Source organism: Saimiri boliviensis, chromosome 16, assembly GCF_048565385.1.
Source record: "Saimiri boliviensis isolate mSaiBol1 chromosome 16, mSaiBol1.pri, whole genome shotgun sequence".
Classification (NCBI taxonomy): Eukaryota; Metazoa; Chordata; class Mammalia; order Primates; family Cebidae; genus Saimiri; species Saimiri boliviensis.
This window is the reverse complement of record NC_133464.1, coordinates 15,343,025-15,362,661: the sequence shown is the minus strand read 5'-3', so window position 1 is coordinate 15,362,661 and position 19,637 is coordinate 15,343,025. Positions and strand designations below refer to the sequence as shown.

Below are 19,637 nucleotides of genomic sequence, written 5' to 3'. Positions count from 1 at the left end.
TTTTCAGCCCTGCAGACATCAGTGGCCGAAGGCGGTCATTTCCCTTTTCCAGGAGCCGCTTCCCCCTGTCCAGAGCAGATCTGCTCTGCTGGACTTCACCCTTCCTGGGTGTGCTCAGGCAAAAAAGCACTGCAGCCCTCTTTCCTAGCCCTGGCCCAGCCTGGCCATTTGAGGAATGTTCACTTCTAATGTGGTTCTCTGGGGAGATCAAGGAAAGGCAGGGTGAAGAGTGGAAGGAACCTCAGGATCCTGTGGGGTGACAGTGGAAGCCATTAGTTTTCCGTTGTGGGATGCATCTCTCCTTGCTGAGAGAATGAGGGATGGGGCAGCACGGTTGATGTTGATCCTGGGACCAGAGTCAGGGCAGGAGCGGGTCTTGTCTGCAGCTGTGGGTGCTTTGAAATCGGGGCGAAGACAGGTAAGGGGAGTGCAGTAAGTCCATTTGGGTAAGTGAGTGAACAGGGAGTATCAGGCCCCAGCATGGAGAGCTGCTGAGCTGAGAACAGAGGGAGAGACTGGGGGCCTGTAGAAGTGTAGAGGTGGCCACTTGGCCCTGGTGGAGTTTTCATGAATTTTCTGGGCCCACTCTGTGTGTAGCAGGTTTTGTTTCGATTGTAAAGGGAACATCATTATAATTTACCTTGATTGGATGTGCTCAACATGCATGAACCTCAAACAAACAATGCTGGCTGAAAAAAGTCAGATTACACATGAGTTAATGTTGTTTGATGCCATTTAGGTGAAATGTTCAGGAAAGTCAAATCTTGGCAGCAGAAAGCAGATGTGTGGTGGTTGTCTGGGCCTGGGAGTGAAACAGAAATTGACTGCAGCCTGGCTTGAGGGAAAGTGTAAGGGTGATATGGAAATGTTTTAGAACTGGATGGTGGTGATGTTTGCACAGCCCTATGAGTTTACTAAAAGGTCATTGGAGTGTATACTTACAGTAGTTGAATTTTATAGAATGTAAATCATACTTCAGTGAAACTGTTAACAGTTTATTTGAACCGGATTTTGTTGTGAGGCTTGTGGTGAGGGTTGAGAACCTATAAAAAGATAGATATGGGAGAGCTTGGCCCTCATTGTCTGTGTTCTGATTTGGGGAAACATGTTAATAAATGATGCTGTTAAATGTTGGAACTGGGCCGGGCGTTGGTGGCTCATGCCTGTAATCCCAGCACTTTGGGAGGCCAGGGCAGGCGGATCAGGAGATCGAGACCATCCTGACCAACATGGTGAAACTCTGTCTCTACCAAAATACAAAAAAAATTAGCCAGGTGTGGTGGCATGTACCTGTAGTCCCAGCTACTTGGGAGGCTGAAGCAGGGGAATCGCTTGAACCCGGAGGCAGAGGTTGCAGTGAGCCGAGATTATGCAACTGCACTCCAGCCTGGCAACAGAGCAAGACACCATCTCGGTGGGGGGGCGGGGGGCGGGGGAAGAGTATATAGGATATATATATATATATGTATATATATATATATAGATTTATGTATATGGGAACATCTCACTAGCCTAGGATATTTTACTTTAGTCCAAATTAGTAAAATGGATATGTGCAACAGGAGTGGAATTCTATAGTATCTCAGGGTTGGAAAGGCCTTTAAAGGTTAAACGCCAGAGGAGAAGTTCTGCAAAGAAAAGCAGACAATTTAGAAATTCAAAGACTGCACTGTATTTGACTAGCTGACTGAAAGCCCTCAACGTTAATTTATGCCTCTTGGATTAGAAAATTTCATTCATCAGAGTTTGCTGGTTACTTGACCAAAGGGGTGGTCTGAATTTAATTGCAAGTCTTCTTTTCCCGTGGTGTTTAGAAAACTCTATACCTAATGGTCCTCTCTGTTTATTTTGCGAAATGCAGCGATTATGAGCAAGGCTGCTGAGAGTCAGTTCAGGCCTGGTAAAAACCAACCGTGAGCTCCCCTCTCCCCTCTCCCTGTGGGTAGATTCGGCTTGGTGTGTGACATAGTGGGGCCCGAGACTCCTCCAGCAAAAGGGTCTGCTGCTGTGCTCTGCTGGGTCTGCGTATGAAAGGAAGCCAGTGAAACTACTGGGTAATGGAGTAGGACTTTGTAGCTCTTAATTGAAGGCACTTCTTTTTACCCCTATTAACTTGGAGTTTGTCTTTATGATTTTTATTCATCTAAGAACCAGGTGGGAAGAAAAAAAATTTTAAGATCGTTTACAGATTATTAGGGGCTTTTTCTTTTTTGGAGGTGGGGGGGGGGGTCCAGGGGAGACAGACTCTCACTTGGTCACCCAGGCTGGAGCACGATCTTGGCTCACTGCAACCTCCACCACCTGGGTTCAAGCGATTCTCCTGCCTCAGCCTCCCGAGTAGCTGGGACTACAGGTGCACACCACCAGGCTGGTCTAATTTTGTGTAGAGACAGGGTTTCACTGTGTTAGCCTGAATAGTATCGATCTCCTGACCTCGTGATCTGCCCGCCTCGGCCTCCCAAAGTGCTGGGATTACAGGCGTGAGCCACCTCGCCAGGCTGGGTTATCACGGGCTTTTAAGTGACTTGTAGTTCTGTTTCATCTATTAATTCAGTCAGCAAACATGTATTCCTTGGGGTGTTAGGTCCTGAGATGGGTCCTGCTTTGAGATAACTCTAGGCTGTTCGGAGGAAGGCTGCAGGGTGGTACAGGCCTGCAGTCTGGAGACCCAAGAAAGCTACCCATCCGATGGGCACAGCCAAGGCGGTTGCTCCAGTTTCTTGCAGGCCGGCAGGTGCCATGATTTGAAAGAGTATCACCTTTGCAGACCAAACTGATGAACTGAGAAATGGTGTGTGATGCTTATGTTTCTGCCTCAAGCCAAAAGGCATTTACTTCTCACGGCTCACCCTTCCCAGTCTCTCTTCAGCTAGTAAAAAGTTGTGACCTTGTCTGAGCTATAAATTCATGCATAGCAGGGTAACGTATTGTCTTCTCTGACAGCCATTGGAACATGCTATTCATATCTTTATATTTAACCTTAAAGAATATAACAAAGCATGTGCCACAAAGAAATGGGCTTGAATTCTGCCTCCGCATTTTTCAGCCTCACCTGTCTGTGGTCTCTGTCTTTGGTGTTGACTAGCGATGTATTAAGCATGGCCATAATGCATTTAGTAAGAAAGAGGGGGAAGTGAATAGTTCAGTGTAATTTGTGGTTGAAAAATACTAGGGGCTCGGTAACAACTTTTAAATGTATATCTTTTTTTTTTTTTCCTTAGGGAAAATTCTTTCCTCATTCACTTCCAACAACTTGTATTTGTCAGAGAGGATATAATCCTCGTACCGGCTGACATTTGGGTACTCATGCATTTAGATCAGTTTCCAACATTTTATCCCTTGCACTTCCGATGCCTTCATGTATCTCTGACAATTTCTTTAATGTGAAAAGCTTCACTTCTTTAAGGACATCTTCATTGTTTCCATCACAACCTCTTTCCTCACTTCTGTCAATAAACCACCTTCATTAAGCTGCTCTGGCTGCACATTGAGAGCCTCTCAAAGGGCCAGGGTCGACGTTCCCATGCTCCACTGTTTCTTCTAAAACTCTACTTAAGTTCAATTCAGTTTTGCTTCTTGTATTATTACTTTCCTCCCTTTGTGTGTGTGTGTGTGTGTGTGTGTGTGTGTGTGCTGCACGCCAGTTCCTTTTCAGTTACCCACTTTTGTAAAATGCGATTCTGGGCAAATCACCAGGAGACAAGGAGGCCACACAACCCCACGCTTTGCTGTCTGTGTGGAGACTGAACTATCCATATGCAGGCACCCGTCTTCAGGAGACTCTGAAAGAAGTGATGGGCTTGGTCACTGATCATGCAGACGCGGCATCTGTATTTTATGGAGTTATTTGTAGACCGGAGGGCTGATTGCAGTTGGTGCTTTAGGCAGTTACAGTTAAGTATGTTGTAATAACTGAAGTTTGGGAGACTGGTGTGATTTAACTAAACCACGGTAACTGAAACTGAATCAAGCATGCCAAGCAAGGACCACCTGTGTACTTAATCGTATGGGGAAGAGAAATTGCCTCACCCACTCCAGTCCCCTTTTTTTGAGGACAAGAGGTGGGAGGGGACTGGCAGTGACTCAGCTTTTGTTGTATCCCCTGTGCTGGATGCTTTACACGTTCCATTTTGCAGGAAAGAAAACAGTCAAAGAGTTTTAGTCACTTGTTTGAATATGTTACAAATGGCAAGACTTAGAATTCAGGCCCAGGTCTTCCAGCTCCAAAATCTTTTCTTTTTTTTTTTCCTTTTTGAGAAAGGATCTCATTCTGTCACCAGGTTAGAGTGCAATTATGGCCCACTGCAGCCTCGAACCCCTGGACTTCTGCATTCCTTCCGCCTCAGCCTCCTGAGTAGCTGGGACTAGAGGTGCATGCTACCACGCCTGGCTAACTTTTTTAAATTTCATTTTTTGTCGAGGTGAGGTCTCTTTCTGTTACCCAGGCGGGTCTTGAACTCTTGGCCTCAAGCATCCTCCTACGTTGACCTCCCAAAGTACTGGGATTACAGGTGTGAGCCACGGTGCCTGGCCTCCAGCTCTAAAATCTGTGCTCTTTATATCATACCACTCTTGGAAAAGAAACCAAATACTGTGTTAGAAAAAGAGAAGGGAGTTAACATTCATTAAATATTGGGCTTGGGCTGTGTCATTCTTATTTCTCACGACTACCCACCTGGAAACCTACGATTGTCCCCATTACAGATGAAGAAACAGAACAGAGCTGAGAAACTCCACAGTTAACCTTATGCCACAGCTGGCTCATTGTGGAGGGCTCAACTCTGCAGGTGACGGGACAGAGGTGAGAGGTCCCTCCTGACTCACATGCTGTGGTCATAGGCTTTAGTCACGAGTTTCACTCTTTCTATATAAGTTATGATTCCACAGATTAGAAAGCCGGAGAAAGCAAAGGGTGAGGGGTTTACCCGTAAAGTGGATTGACTGACTTTGCCTCAGAAGGCAGTTTGGGTTGATATGAAGTCACTGATTTTTGAATTAGGTTGAGAATTGTTTGAAACATATTAGAAGTTGAATTCGAACACCTCACACAGATTATGTTATGGATGCAATTGACAGAACTGATACCTCATGAGAAATGGCTCCTACTGAGACGCACCCCTTACCCCCGTTCCTACCCCCAACCCCGGCCTTCCTTGACCTCTGACTGCCCCTTGCCCGTCTCATGGGCTGTGAGCTGGTGCCTCCTCCCCAGCCGTACGGGTGACCCGAGGCGCTGTCGTGAGTCCGGCTCACACGCTGCAGGCCTCCAGTCCCTGAGACTTCCACCGCAGGCTCACAGCGCGTGCGTGCCACTGCCTCTTCTAGCTCCCTCCTTCTTCCGAGGCTACACCAAGTCTCAAGACCCCTTGTATTTCCTGCTAAATAAATATATTCACATCTGTTTCCTCTTGTTTATCTCCGACTCTGCGGCTTTGTTTAGATCTTCACAATAACTAATTGGAAATAATGAAGCCTCGCCAGTTCCCTTACGGTTTCGTCGTTCTCCCTCCGATAGTATCTTACTCTGTGCCAGGGTTTCTAAAGCCCAAATCTGATCATGTTAAGAATATCAGTGATGTTTCATTGCTTGCTGGATAAAGTTGTAATTACTTAGCAAGGCACGCAAAATCATTTACGATCTGACACCAGTCCAGCTTCCTACTTTACGTTCCTTAGCCCTTGAATGGGCTGCCCTGGCCTGGACTCACTCTCTCTCTCTCTCTCTCTCTCTCTCTTTTTCTCTCTCTCTCTCTTTCTTTCTCTCTCTCTCTCTCTCTCTCTCACACACACACACACACACACACTCTCTCACTCTCTTTTTTTTTTGCCAGATGCAGCTCCAAAGGTTTCTTAGACTCTGAAACCTGCAGAATTTATCATAGCCTTCTTTCCTCCTGCAGCTCCACAGCACATGTATTCCTTGAACATAGCACATATCGCATCTGACTTTGTTTACATGATTTTTCTCAAAGGATTGTGTCGAGACCTTGAGGACAATGACTGTCCTATCTGCATTCATCAGATAGTAGATGTTCAGTAAATATTCAGTGAATAGATTTCAAGGTCACAGCTCTTCTCGTGCTCCCTCAGGGACACGTGGGGCCTGAGTGCCAAGGTTATGAAGGACGTCCTTTGTAGATAGCGTAGGTGAGATGGACAAATGCGGTCCCCACTGAGGTGGTGCGGCGAATGCATCACGAAGGAGGGGGATGGACGGAGACAGAAGACGAGGTCCAAGGCTGGAGCCGTTGTCCAGGACAGCCTGGCTAGTCGTGTGCAGCTGGAGGGCACCCGAGGTGGGGCTACTCCACGCTAAGTGTGCTGGACGTGCCCAAGACACACTCTGTTTCAAAGACTTCCCAGCAACAGCAAAGAATGTAAAATAACTCAGTGTTTTATCTTGAAGTTTTCATATGTATAATTTTATTTTTTTGTTTGCGATGGAGGTCTCACTCTGTTGTCCAGGCTGGAGTGCAGAGGTGTAGCAACCTCTGCCTCCTGGGTTCACGCGATCCTCCTACCTCAGCCTCCCGAGTAGCTGGGACCACAGGCGTGCCACCACCATGCCTGGCTGATTTTTTGTATTTTTAATAGAGATGGGGTTTTACCATGTCGCCCAGGCTGGTCTCGAACTCCTGGGCTCAAGTGATTTGCCTGCCTTAGCACTCCCAAAGTGCTGGGATTACAGGCATGAGCCACCGCCCCTGGCCAATAGGTATAATTTTATATTACAAAATATTAGAAATCATAATTTAAAGTGATCTTTATAAATTCATATGATCTTGTTGGCAACTTTGAAATGGATCAATTTAATATGTTAAAATGATCATATTTTGGATCTCTTAGATTACATAAAAAATATTTCAACAGGCTTTTTTTTTTCACTTTTTAAATTACGGCTACTAGAAACTTTGAACTTATATTTGTAGCTCATATTCTATTTCTCCTGGACAGAGATGAGATAGAAGCTGTATGAAGCAGAAGATCCTGGTGCAAGATGGGAAACTTCCATGCTTAAAAATGCTTAAAAAAGAATAAAAAGTGGAACGAAAGGAGGGAGACGTTGCCATATTTGGCAGAGCCAGGAAAAGCAGAAACTGCCAAAAATGGCAAATGCCATGAAGGCACTGTTGAGGGGCTAGGTGATGCGGATAGGTGTTGAGGGGATAGGTGGGTGGGGATAGGTGTTGAGGGACTAGGTGATGCAGATAGGTGTTGAGGGGATACATGGTGGGGATAGGTGTTGGAGGGGCTAGGTGATGCGGATAGGTGTTGAAAGAATAGGTGATGTGGATAGGTGTTGTGGGGATAGGTGTTGAGGGGCTATGTGATATAGATAGGTATTGAGGCCTAGGTGATGCAAATAGGTGTTGAGGGGCTAGGTGATGCGGATAGGCGTTGAGGGGCTAGGTGATGCGGATAGGCGTTGAGGGGCTAGGTGATGCGGATAGGCGTTGAGGGGCTAGGTGATGAGGATAGGCGTTGAGGGGCTAGGTGATGCGGGTAGGCGTTGAGGGGCTAGGTGATGCGGATAGGCGTTGAGGGGCTAGGTGATGAGGATAGGCGTTGAGGGGCTAGGTGATGCGGGTAGGCGTTGAGGGGCTAGGTGATGCGGGTAGGCGTTGAGGGGCTAGGTGATGAGGATAGGCGTTGAGGGGCTAGGTGATGCGGGTAGGCGTTGAGGGGCTAGGTGATGCGGGTAGGCGTTGAGGGGCTAGGTGATGCAGATAGGTATTGAGGGGCTAGGTGATGTGGATAGGTGTTGAGGGTCTAGGTGGTGGGGATAGGTGTTGAGGGTCTAGGTGGTGGGGATAGGTGTTGAGGGGATAGGCGATGCAGATATGTGTTGAGGGGCTAGGTGATACGGATATGTGTTGAGGGCTAGGTGATGCAGATACATATTGAGGGGCTAGGTGATATGTATAGGTGTTGAGGGGCTAGATGATGCGGATATGTGTTGAGGGGCTAGGTCAGGGGTCCCCAAACTACGGCCTGTGGGCCTCATGCGGCCCCCTGAGGCCATTTATCCGGCCCCTGCCGCACTTCAGGAAGGGGCACCTCTTTCATTGGTGGTCAGTGAGAGGGGCACAATCCGCATCCTGTGCTCCTGGAGTACTGTATGTGGCAGCATCGCTCACGTACAGTACTACTTCCGGTGACGCGGGACACACGCATCATGGCTCCAGAAGCGTGTCACATGACGCACATCCGGTCTGCGGCTGCAGCGCCCCACATCACCAGAAGCGTGTGAAATAACAGCAGAAGTAGGAAGAAGGGCAAAGCACTGTAACCATTACTGCACAGTACAATGGCCCCCATACTCCCCAAAATGTACAACAACATCATGGCCCCTATAACCTCCCTTTGCCCAGAAGTCTCCCCCCACATTACTACACACCATGTTTCCCCTGTTATAAGACCCTGTCTTATATTAATTTTACCCCCAAAAAACGGGGGCTGTCTTATTTTTAGGAGGTGTCTTATAATAGGGGAAACATGCAGCAGTGGGCTTCCCATGGAAGAGGCCCACTGCTGCAGATGTCCAGGACGCTGTATACACAGTGTCACGGGCTGATCACTGCCATCCCTGTATACAGCCCTGGAGGCGGTGCTGGGCCTGGGACACTGTATACCGCTGTCTGGGATAGTGGAGGCAGCAGCGCTGGCTGTGAAGGGTGTCACACCTTGCATAGTCCGGCCCTCCAACGGTCTGAGGGACAGTGACCTGGCCCCCTGTGTAAAAAGTTTGGGGACCCCTGGGCTAGGTGATGCGGACCTTTTCCTGTGTAGGCAGCAGCCCCTTACCTCAAACAGGCAAACTCAGAACAGCAGGTGAACACTTGCATTGTTTTCCTTTGTTACGAAGCCATTTCTATGCACCTTCCCATCATCAGTGACACAACAGAAAGGTGGAAATAGATTCCACATCTGTAATCCTGGTCTTCAGAAGTAATCCCCTTATACTTGGGATATTGTCCTCTCTTCGACCTCTTCCTCTGTCTGTGTGCATTGATGTCTGGTTTTTACGCCGCTGGAACCATCCTCTCTCTCTCTTCCTCCAATCTGCTCTTTTGTCTCACTTGATAGATTACATGTTTTTTTCCATAATAGGCTTAAGTGTAAGATAAACTCAGTGGCATGCAGGGAAATGAAGACACAGAATGATGATGACTTCCCACTGCAGTATGCCTGCCCGGCTTCCTGACGGCAGCTTTGTCCTTCCTAGACCGGATCCCATGACTCCAGAGAGGCAGGTGGCCTCTGTGCCTCCCCAGGAATGGCTCCCTTCATGGCATTTCCCAGTTACCACAGTTAAACTCCTCTCCTCCTAAGGGTTACAGCCACAGCCTGGAGTAAATCCGCACATCAGTAATTAGGCATCACAAAGATGATGCAGGCGTCCTCATCATCCATGCAGCTGTGCTGATGCCCAGGTGCACCTGTCTTCCCATGGCCCCAGAGCACATTAAATTGAATAATTTGAAACTAGGAATTAAAAAATTCCAATCTTACTGAAATTTTCAAAAATGACTACTTCGCTAATTCGTAAAGTCTGAAATGTGGAAGATCTGAGTTGACATTTGGAGATGGGGTAGATACTGATATCCGCAAGTGTGAACGCTTGGTAGATTTTAGAGGAGGGGATGAAATACATGGGCTGTGCAGTTGGAGGTGCGGTGTGACGTGCTGGTGGGTGACATGGGTCAGGATGTCGATTTGTTTCAGAGTAACTTTATCCTCTATGAAAGACAGGATTTTTGAGTACACTGAAATTGTGCATTGAGATTTGAGTTTATCTGTCTTAAGCTTCCTGTTGGAGATAAATCTCAGTATACCCTTCTTCCTGCCCCCTTGCAGAGGGAGTTAAACTCCTTGGAAAAGAACGGTCAGAGTCCCTCCTCCCTGTTATCTAAGAAGGAATGGTCAAAGGGCATAGCAATAGCATTCCCAGAAATGTAGGGTTCGTGGAGCAGGAAACAGGCTCTGTTTGTGGGCAGTTTGTGAAAGGCGAGGGGAGGTAGTAAGGGAAATTCCGCGGAAGACTGGCTTTAGGACCTGTGGCTTCTTAGTAAACATTAACTTCTTAGTTACAGCAGAAGCAATCACACTTACAGATTAACAGCAGCACCATCCTTGATTAAACTTCCCTGTGGCCCTGGTGGCCTCATGCATCTGTTACATGTGATATGTTTCATCTCTACCACAAACCTGCAAGCTTTGGGAAGTTATCCTCAATTTGCAGATGAGGAAACTGAAGCCCAAAATGATCAGTACCACATCACAGTCCGACAGCTAAGGAATGGCTGAGTGGGATTTAATCTCAAGGTTTTTTTTTTTTTTTTAAACTCCCCTCAAAAAGGAATGTGGCTGCTAAAGTCCTAGCAGACCTGTGTGCGATCCCCACTCCCACCTCCGGCCATGGTCTGCTTCCTGTTGGGTCAATTAATTTTGGCCTTTTAAATGTTTTACTATCTTTTAATTTCATGACATTCTCTCTTCATCTTCCCCTGCCAGTTGAGAGCAAGGAAAATGGATACATGGCAAGTTAGGGCTGGCTGTGTGTGTGTGTGTGTCTGTATGTGCCCGTGCACATGTTAGTAAAGTGGTGGCTTTTCAATGCATTCCCAGCATTTTGGTTGGTGGCCCTTTCTTCTACTTAAAAATCTTCTCTTTCTAGAGAAACTTTAAATAAAGTAAGAGCCTTTGAAATTCTCCTAGAGAGAACTTGTACTTTCAAAAATAAACTTTGATGAGCAGGAATGGCTACTGTAATGATGGGTTTGCCTGACTGCAACATAACTGCTGTTTTTAAGATGGTCATAGCTCAGTTGGCAAGGTGTATGTGTGTACTTCAAACTGTAAATGTTTGAGATGGAGAAAAGATGGATTTATTCTAGCATTTTAGTTTTAATTTTGATGATATAAGAAATTTAGAATGCGTTTTTTTTCCCCCATCGGAAAAGAGGTTACTATAATTAGTACACATAGCTGGGGCAGAGGGGTGTGTGTGTGTGTGTGTGTGTGTGTGTGTGTGTGTGTGTGTGGTGTTGTTTGTTTGAGACGGAGTCATGCTCTGTCACCTAGGCTGGAGTGCAGTGGCACGATCTCAGCTCACTGCAACCTCTGCCTCCGGATTCAAGTGATTCTCCTGCCTCAGCCTCCCGAGTAGCCGGGACTATAGGCACACTCTGCCACATTCAGCTGATTTTTGTATTTTTGGTAGAGACAGGGTTTCACCATGTTGGCCAGGCTGGTCTTGAATTCTTGACCTTGTGATCCACCTGCCTCGGCCTCCCAAAGTGCTGGAATTACAGGTGTGAGCCACCGTGCCCAGCCTAGAGTTATTTTTTAAAAGTAGGAGGCTTTAGAAGATGGGGACATTATTTATAAAAAAAATATCTGAAGCATCTCTTACATCCATTTATAAGCCTCTCTTGCATAAGAACAAGAGTAAATTTTGACGCGGAACAGACCCGAGGCGTGTTCTGGAGTTACCATAGAGGCCCTCCGCATGAGCCCTCTGCCCTCTCTCTCAGCTGGGCTTCCTAGCTTCCCCGAGGTCTTTACATTGCAGCTTCTGACTTTATCACAGACATAATTTGGAGAAATGGGCGGGGCTTTTCTTTCATGGGCTGCTCCGGAAGACAAGCTGTTGTGATTTGAACTGTGCTCTTGCCAAAAATACATGTTGAAGCTCTAAAGTCCGTGAATGTGACTTAATTTGGGAGCAGGGTCCTTGCAGACGTAATGAAGATGTAAGTTAATGTGAGGCCATGCTGGAGTTGGGTGGGTTCTAATCACATACACATGCATGCACACGCACACACGTGTGCACACATACAATCACGTGCATGCATGCACACACGCACACACACACAAGAATCTATGCAAACGTGCGGGCCCAGGGAGAAGGCCACGTGATGATTGGAGGCAGAGACTGCAGTGCCACAGCCACAAACCCAGGGACAGATGTCAGGACTGGCCAGTGCCACTAGGAGCAGCATGGAGAAGATTTTCCCAGAATCTCCAGGAGGAACTGGCCCTGCCGACACCTTGACCGTGGACTTCTGGCCTCCTGAACTGAGAGGATAAATTTTTGTTGCTTTAACACCCATGAGTGAACCTTTGTCCCCAAGAAACTGATACGTGGCCGGGTGCTGTGGCTCACACCTGTAATTCCAGCCCTTTGGGAGGCCGAGGCAGGCAGACCACGAGGTCAAGAGATGGAGACTGTCCTGGCCAACATGGTGAAACCCTGTCTCTACTAAAAATACAAAAATTAGCCGGGCGTGTTGGCATGCACCTGTAGTACCAGCTAATCGGGAGGCTGAGGCAGGAGAATTGCTTGAACCAGGGAGGTGGAGGTTGCGGTGAGCCGAGATCGCACCATTGCATTCTGGCCTGGCGACAGAGCAAGAGTCTGTCTCAAAAAAAAAAAAAAAAAAGAAAGAAAGAAAGAAATATTCAAGCCTCCCACCTAAGGCTGCCAGGGGCCTTACTCTCTCTGATACCTAAGGTTCCCCTCGCAGCCCCAGCCAAGAGATTTTTGCTTTGGTGGCCTGCGAACCTTTTAGCATGAGTCCAGCATTGTTCCTTCAGAGAAGAAAATGCGGAAGAAGTAATGTGGCACACAGCACTGGGAAGGGATCATAGGCAAGGACCCGCCAGCCGCCTCCTCATCTCAGCCTGCTCATTGCTCACCTCCTCGCCCCACAAGAGCGCTTGTGATAGCCCACATTTGGGAAAGACTAGACTTCAGGACAAACCACCACCTTGCAAGTCACCGTCAGAGCTCTAACAAAGACTGGGTTTAGGATGAGGGTCCCGTCCTGGCGGCTCACTCACTGTTTGACAGGTCTCCAAGGCTGCCCAAGCTGCAGAACCCTCGTGCGTAACATGGATTGAGCTGGGTTCAAGCTCAGGCCTGTGGGGAGAAGGATGCGTGTGTGTGAGTGGGTGCAGATGCAGGCAGGGGGGCTTGGGGTCAACCCTATAGCTTGCGTCAGTGTTTGACAAGGAGCCAGTTGTATATTCACATGCTTCTTGCTGAGAAAGTGAACGTAGCAGACATTTTCCTGAGATCCTACTATATACATGGCATTCTGCTGGTTAGCAACATTTACTATTTTGCAGATTTTTTTTGTTTGCTTTTGAGACGGAGTTTTGCTCTTGTTGCCCAGGCTGGAATGCAATGAGATCTCGGCTCGCTGCGGCCTCCACCTTCTGGGTTCAAACGATTCTCCTGCCTCAGCCTCCCATGTAGCTGGGATTATAGGCACCTACCACCATGCCCAGCTAACATTTACTGTTTTATGTCATCTTTAAAAATGCTTCAAAACTGATGTTTTTACCCAGTGCTTATGAAGGGACCTCGTAATGATTAAGTTTTTTCCCCAGACAGTTCCCATGTCTCAGAGTCCTACAAGGATTTGACGAAGTCATGTATATTCAGTGTGCCTGGTGCAATTCACAACACTTCAGCATTCCATAAATGCTAATTTCTGTCTATTCACATCGACATAATTAAGAATCATATAATATGATGTAAAGGACAGTGCTGGCCAAATGGTATTAGCTTGCCAAAGTATTGTTATTCATTTCATAATTTCAAGACGGCTCAAAAAAGAAAGAGGTGGGAAAATGGGTGTGGTGGAATCCTGGGTAGTTTGACATGACAGCACAATCTGCTTAAAGCAAATTAAATGAAATCAGCCAGGCACTGCAAATTGCTGTCTGCTTTTTGAGGCAATTAGACCTCATGAATAGCCCAGCTCACTCTCCCGCAGGAGGCATTTCCCAGAGCACCTCTGGGGAAATCGGATGAGCCAATTAGGGAACAGTGGGGCAGACCCATTGTCCATTTTGTGTGTCTGTGTTGTTGGGGGGAACTTTGTGTTTGCCTGGGACTTGATTGAAGACAGCAGATGGTTCAAAGAGTTGGAGCAGGGAAGGCTGGAAAAACACCAGGACCCTGTGTGGGGAGAGAGAGGCTAAGACATCCAGAGCTGGGAGGCCAAGCCGTGGATGGCCAGCAGGACAGCACTCCCAGCGCTCTTTAAATAGTTCTTTGGAACTTCTCAGATGGCAGATGGCACAGTAACAATCGACTGTGAGTTAAAGATGAGATTTTGGTCATTTGTTTGTTTCTGTGTGTGTGTGTGTTCTTTTTTTTTTTTTTTTGAGACAGAGTCTCACTCTGTCACCAGGCTGGAGTGCAGTGGTGCGACCTTGGCTCACTGCAACCTCCACCTCCTGGGTTCAAGAGATTCTCCTGCCTCAGCCTCCCAAGTAGCTGGGAGTACAGGCGCGCACCACCACGCCTGGCTAATTTTTTGTATTTTTAGTAGAGGCGGGATTTCACCATTTTATCCAAGATGGTCTCAATCTCCTGACCTCGTGATCCACCTGCCTCGGCCTCCCAAAGTGCTGGGATTACAGATGTGAGCCACTGCACCTGGCCTAGTTGTTTATTTTTTGAAACAGGGCCTTTCTGTGTCACTTAGGCTGGAGTGCTGTGGCGTGACTCCGGCTCACTGCAGCCACAGTGCACCTCAGCCTCCTGAGTAGCTGGGACCACAGGCGCATACCGCAATGCCCAGCCGTTTAAATTGTTGCCAAGACTGGGGTCTCACTATATCGCCCAGGCTGGTCCCGAACTCTTGGGCTCAAGCAGTGTCCCACCTTGACCTTCCAAAGTGCTGGTATTACTGGTATGAGCCACACTGCCCAGCCAAGGATGAAATGTTTTGTGCAAAGATGTTCCATTAAACCAGCTGATGTGTTATGTTCAAGCACTTATCTTAGTTTCTGAACCTCACAACTCAAGTTACATGTGCCCATTTGTCTCCACTCTTAAAGGAGTTTCAGGAGATAGATGTGAGAACAGGTGGTCTTTCATGAAAGTGCCATGTGCTCTGGGAAAACCAGACTGTGTCGGGGAAGGCTGAGGAGTGCGGCAGTGGGTGGAGACGGCCGGGCTTAGGAGCACACATCTGCTCGCTCTTCTTTCCTTCACCTGTGGTGTCCTGGAAAAGAAAAGATGCAGAGGAGACGGTGAATGCTTGAGTCACTATGACGAGGAGACTTCAGAATTCACTGATGGTTTTCTGAGTCCCAGCCCAGCAGGAAGAGCAGTCAGGGAGTAAGAAATTTCATGCCAATTTCACTTCCAAGGCTGAGTTATAATTGTGATTCTCAAGTAAAATACCTCCTAGAACTTTACATTTTTCAGCATCTTACTGTCATTAATAATCTTAAGTGGTTTCAGATGTTCTCAGATGTTCAGGCCTCTCCCTCCTACAGACAGTCCCGCCAGCGCTTTCCAGCTGTGACACTAAAGTGCAGCTTATGTCATGGACCTGGGGAATGCGGAGGAATCTGTCACATGAGATGCTTTCAGCTGGACTATGTCAACCCTCATGGTTGCTGCTGAATTTCTTGTTTGTGAACGTTTGACTGCAGGCTGCTCTGTCATGCAGTGTATATCAACCCCTGTCTCAGGAAGGTGCTGAGCTATTTATGACGGTAGAGTGAAGAGCTACCCCCAGCTGGGACCAGCTGTCTCCTACTCTCACATGCAGACTCCCTAAAAAAGTCATAATGCCATTAGCAAGTAAAACCCCTAACCAATGGGGGATTCCTGCTGACAGCCAGGCACTGCTAGAAGTTCTTTCATGTGAAAACTTATTTAATCTCCATGAGAACCTTGCTAGGTAGATTCTTCGATCATCCCAAATTTTATAGATGAGGAAACCAAGGCATAGGTTAAAGAACGTGTCCCAGGTCACATAGCCTGTGCGTGGCTGACCCCCTGCAGCTCCTGGTGCCACATACCCTGCAGACACTGGGCCGCAGTCCCTTCCCATCCAGGTGAGGCCCGTCACCTCAGAGACCTCAGCCTCTAGCAGCCATGCCTTTGAACATGTCCCGAGTCTGTCACCTCAGGGTTCTCCCAAGTCATCTTCGTCTCTGCGTCAAAACACATTCTGTAACACAGCTGAAGTTTTCATTTATAACTAGTGGATGCCAGAGCACTGCATTGCAAGCATGTTTGTAGGTTGGTTGGTTTGTTTTGAGATGGAGCCTCACTCTGTCGCGAGGCTAGAGTGCAACGGTGCCATCTCAGCTCACTGCAACCTCTGTCTCCCAGGTTCAAATGGTTCTTCTGCCTCAGCCTCCCAGGAGCTGGAACTACAGGCGCCTGCCGCCACGCCTGTTTAATTTTTCTATTTTTAATACAGACAGGGTTTCCCCATGTTGTCCAGGCTGGTCTCAAACTCCTGACCTTGTGATCCGCCCACCTTAGCCTCCTAAAGTGCTAGAATTACAGGCGTGAGCCACTGTGCTCAGCCGTTTGTTTATAGTTTTATCAATTGACTCTGTCATGGGGAGATTTTGCCAAAATCAATCTTGTCCCCTTCAATGGGGGACCTGTTTTTTTGTTTCTGTTTTTTTTTTTAAGCAGAGATGAGGTTTCTCCATGTGGGTCAGGTTGGTCTCGAACTCCCGACCTCAGGTGATCTGCCCACCTGGGCCTCCCAACATGTTGGGATTACAGGCGTGAGCCACTGCTTCCACCACTGTGATGGAACCAGAGATAACACTAGGCCCGACATTTCAGAATGTATGACTGGTGGGTTCATTGTGATGAATTAACTCCAGCTCAGAAGCAATCAGTTGGAAAGCAAATAGGGGTGCTTTTACCTACCACTTTTGTTAGGTGGTCTCAGTAGGTTAGGAAAGCTTAGGAAGGAACACCTGTAAGGCTGACTCTGAAATCACCTCCAGAATGGCAGTTTTTACAAGTGTATTTTTGGAGAGCAAGCAGCTCCATGCTCAGCACACAACGCACCCAGCTGTGTGGAGTGCAGGCCGACTTCTGTCTGCTTCCAGCGGCCATTCCCTGTTGGGTTATTAGTTTGGCCAAAGCTAATCCTAAAGGAAATTGCAGGTACCAGAGAGGGGAGAGCAAGAGAGATTTCAAAAATGAAACCTCATTTTAAAAAATTGCGTGTGTGTGTGTGTGTGTGTGTGTGTGTGTGTGTGTGTGTGTGTTTAAGGCATAAGGTCTTGCTCTGTCACCCAGGCTGGTGTGCAGTGGTATGATCGATCATAGCTCACTGCAGCCTCGAACCCCTGGGCTCAAGGGATCCTCCTGCCTCAGCTTCTTTTTTTTTTTTTTTTTTTTTTTTTTTTTTGGTGCCAGCTTCTTGAGTAGCTGGCACAGCCGCTCGCCTACACAGCTAGCAAATGAAGCCCAATTTTGGGTGGTCTCTTTCCTTGCTTTGAACTGTAGGCATTGACTTCGTAAGAATATTTGAAAATGGAAATCTGTCCTCAAGACAAAATCCCCTTCCTTGTAGTCTAAGACCCTTTCCAGCTGTAAAGGTGACTGGTTGCTATCCGCTTGTTGTCCAAAGAAGGTAAAGATGGGATTTGAGTTTTTAATTGATCCGCTCTCTATTTTCCTGTCAGTGGCTCCATACCACTTAGGTGGGGCTGTCATAACCACATGCCGTCGACTGGGTGGCTTCAGCAACAGAATCGTATTTGCTCACAGTTCTGGAGGCTGGAAGTCCAAAATAAAGGTGTTGGCCAATCTCGATCCTGGTGAGGGCTCTCTTCTTGGTTTGCAGAGGGCTGCCTACTTAACAGTGTCCTCTTATGACAGAGGGAGAGCAAGCAAACTCTGGTGGTGTCACCATGATCGCCTCTCCTCCCCTCCCCCTCCTCCCCTCCCCCCCTCCCCCTCCTCCCCTCCCCCCTCCCCCTCCTCCCCTCCCCCCTCCTCCCCTCCCCCTCCTCCCCTCTTCTCTCCTCTCCCTCCCCCTCCTCCCCCTTCTCTCCTCCCCCGCTTCTCTCCTCCCCCTCCCCCCCTCCTCCCCCTCCTCCCCCTCCTCCCCTCCCCCCTCCTCCCCTCCCCCTCCTCCCCTCTTCTCTCCTCTCCCTCCCCCTCCTCCCCTCCCCCTCCTCCCCCTCCTCCCCTCCTCCCCTCCCCCCTCCTCCCCTCCCCCTCCTCCCCTCTTCTCTCCTCTCCCTCCCCCTCCTCCCCCTTCTCTCCTCCCCCGCTTCTCCCCTCCCCCTCCTCCCCCTCCTCCCCTCCCCCCTCCTCCCCTCCCCCCTCCCCCCTCCCCCTCTTCCCCTCCCCTCCTCCCCCGCTTCTCTCCTCCCCCTCCCCCTCCTCCCCCTCCCCTCTCCCCCTCCTCCCTCTTCTTTACTTCCTTCCTTTCTTCCTCCTCCTCCTCCTCCCTTTTCATGTCCTCCTTCCTCCTCCTCCTCCCTTTTCACTTCCTTCCTTCCTTCTCCTCCTCCTCCTTTTTTTTTTTGAGACAGGGTCTTGCTCTGCTACCCAGACTGGGGTGCAATGGGTGGGATCACGGCTCACAACAGCCTCAGGCTCCTGGGCTCAAGGGATCCTCTCACTTGAGCTTCCCAAGTAGCTGTGATGACAGGCATGCGCCACCATGCCTGGCTAATTTTTGTATTTTTTGTGGAGACTTGGTCTCCCTGTGTTGCTCAGGCTGGTCTCAAGCTCCTGAGCTTGCAGTCTGCCCGCCTTGGCCTTCCAGAGCGCTGGGATTTCAGGCGTGAGCCACCATTCCCAACCATCTCTTCTAAGAACGTGAATTCTTTTGGATCAGGGCTGCATCATTATGACCTCGTTTAACCTTAATTGCTATACTTCCTTACTCTAAACACAGCCACACAGAGGGTTAGGACTTCTACCTGTAAATTTGAGTGAGGCACAGTTAGTTCATTCATAGCAGTGGCAAAGCTGCCAACTCACTTAATCGGGGAAGATGTGACCAAGGAGGAGAGCCACAGGCTGCTCTCGGGCTCCCTGGCATCTCCCTGGTGGAGGCCATTGCTTTCCAGGACTGCCTCACTCTCCCCATTTGACCTTGCATAGTCCGAGGCTGGGACGGAGGGCTGGTCGGCCAGCCTACCGCCACCCCACCCGGCAGCCTGCCTTCTCTTTCCTTTCTGTTGCTGTCTGCCCTGTCTCTCTAGAGCTCCTGGCCCCTCCCTCCAGTTGTAGGCAGTAGGTGATGGGGCTGCCCTCACTTGTCTGTGCCCCTGGTGGCTTTTGTATCTATCTGGAAAGTGTGTGTGTTTCATGTATGCATCTGGGTGAAATATAAGACATAGATGTCTTCATACGTACCTATTGCTTCCTTTGGAGCTTAGTTTTTTGTTGTTGTTTGTTTTTGACAGGCTCTCACTCTGTTGCCCAGGCAGGAGTGCAGTGACAGGATCTCAGCTCACTGCAGCTTCAGCCTCCCAGGCTCATGCAGTCCTCCTGCCTCAGCCTCCCAAGTGGCTGCAACCACAGGTGTGCACCACCATACCTGCCCAACTTTTGCCTATTTTTTGTAAAGATGTGGTGTTGCTCTGTTGCCCAGGCTGGTCTCAAACTCGTGGGCTCAAGCAATCTACCGCTTTGGCTCCCAAAATGTTGGGATTACAGGCATGGGCCACTTACACCTGGCCTGAAATGTAGTTTTTAAATAGTCAAATACTTGGAAGAGAATAATACAATTTATTACGGAAAGTCAAGACTCAGTTCCCAGTCTCCATTCATTTCTCTCCTTCCCCTTCAAAAATGTAGACGTGGTGTAAACCCACAGTAGAGCATG

The 19,637-nt window shown here is 48.4% G+C and overlaps 1 protein-coding gene and 1 pseudogene across 5 annotated transcripts in view; both read left to right on the top strand.

Annotated features, from left to right (window-relative positions):
* The window catches only part of FARP1 (FERM, ARH/RhoGEF and pleckstrin domain protein 1), a 321,741-nt gene that overhangs the window by 164,760 nt on the left and 137,344 nt on the right, over positions 1–19,637 (top strand). The gene's annotated exons all lie outside the window — the stretch shown is intronic.
* LOC141581595 (NADH dehydrogenase [ubiquinone] iron-sulfur protein 5-like) overlaps positions 18,402–19,637 on the top strand; it is a 28,365-nt pseudogene continuing 27,129 nt past the window's right edge.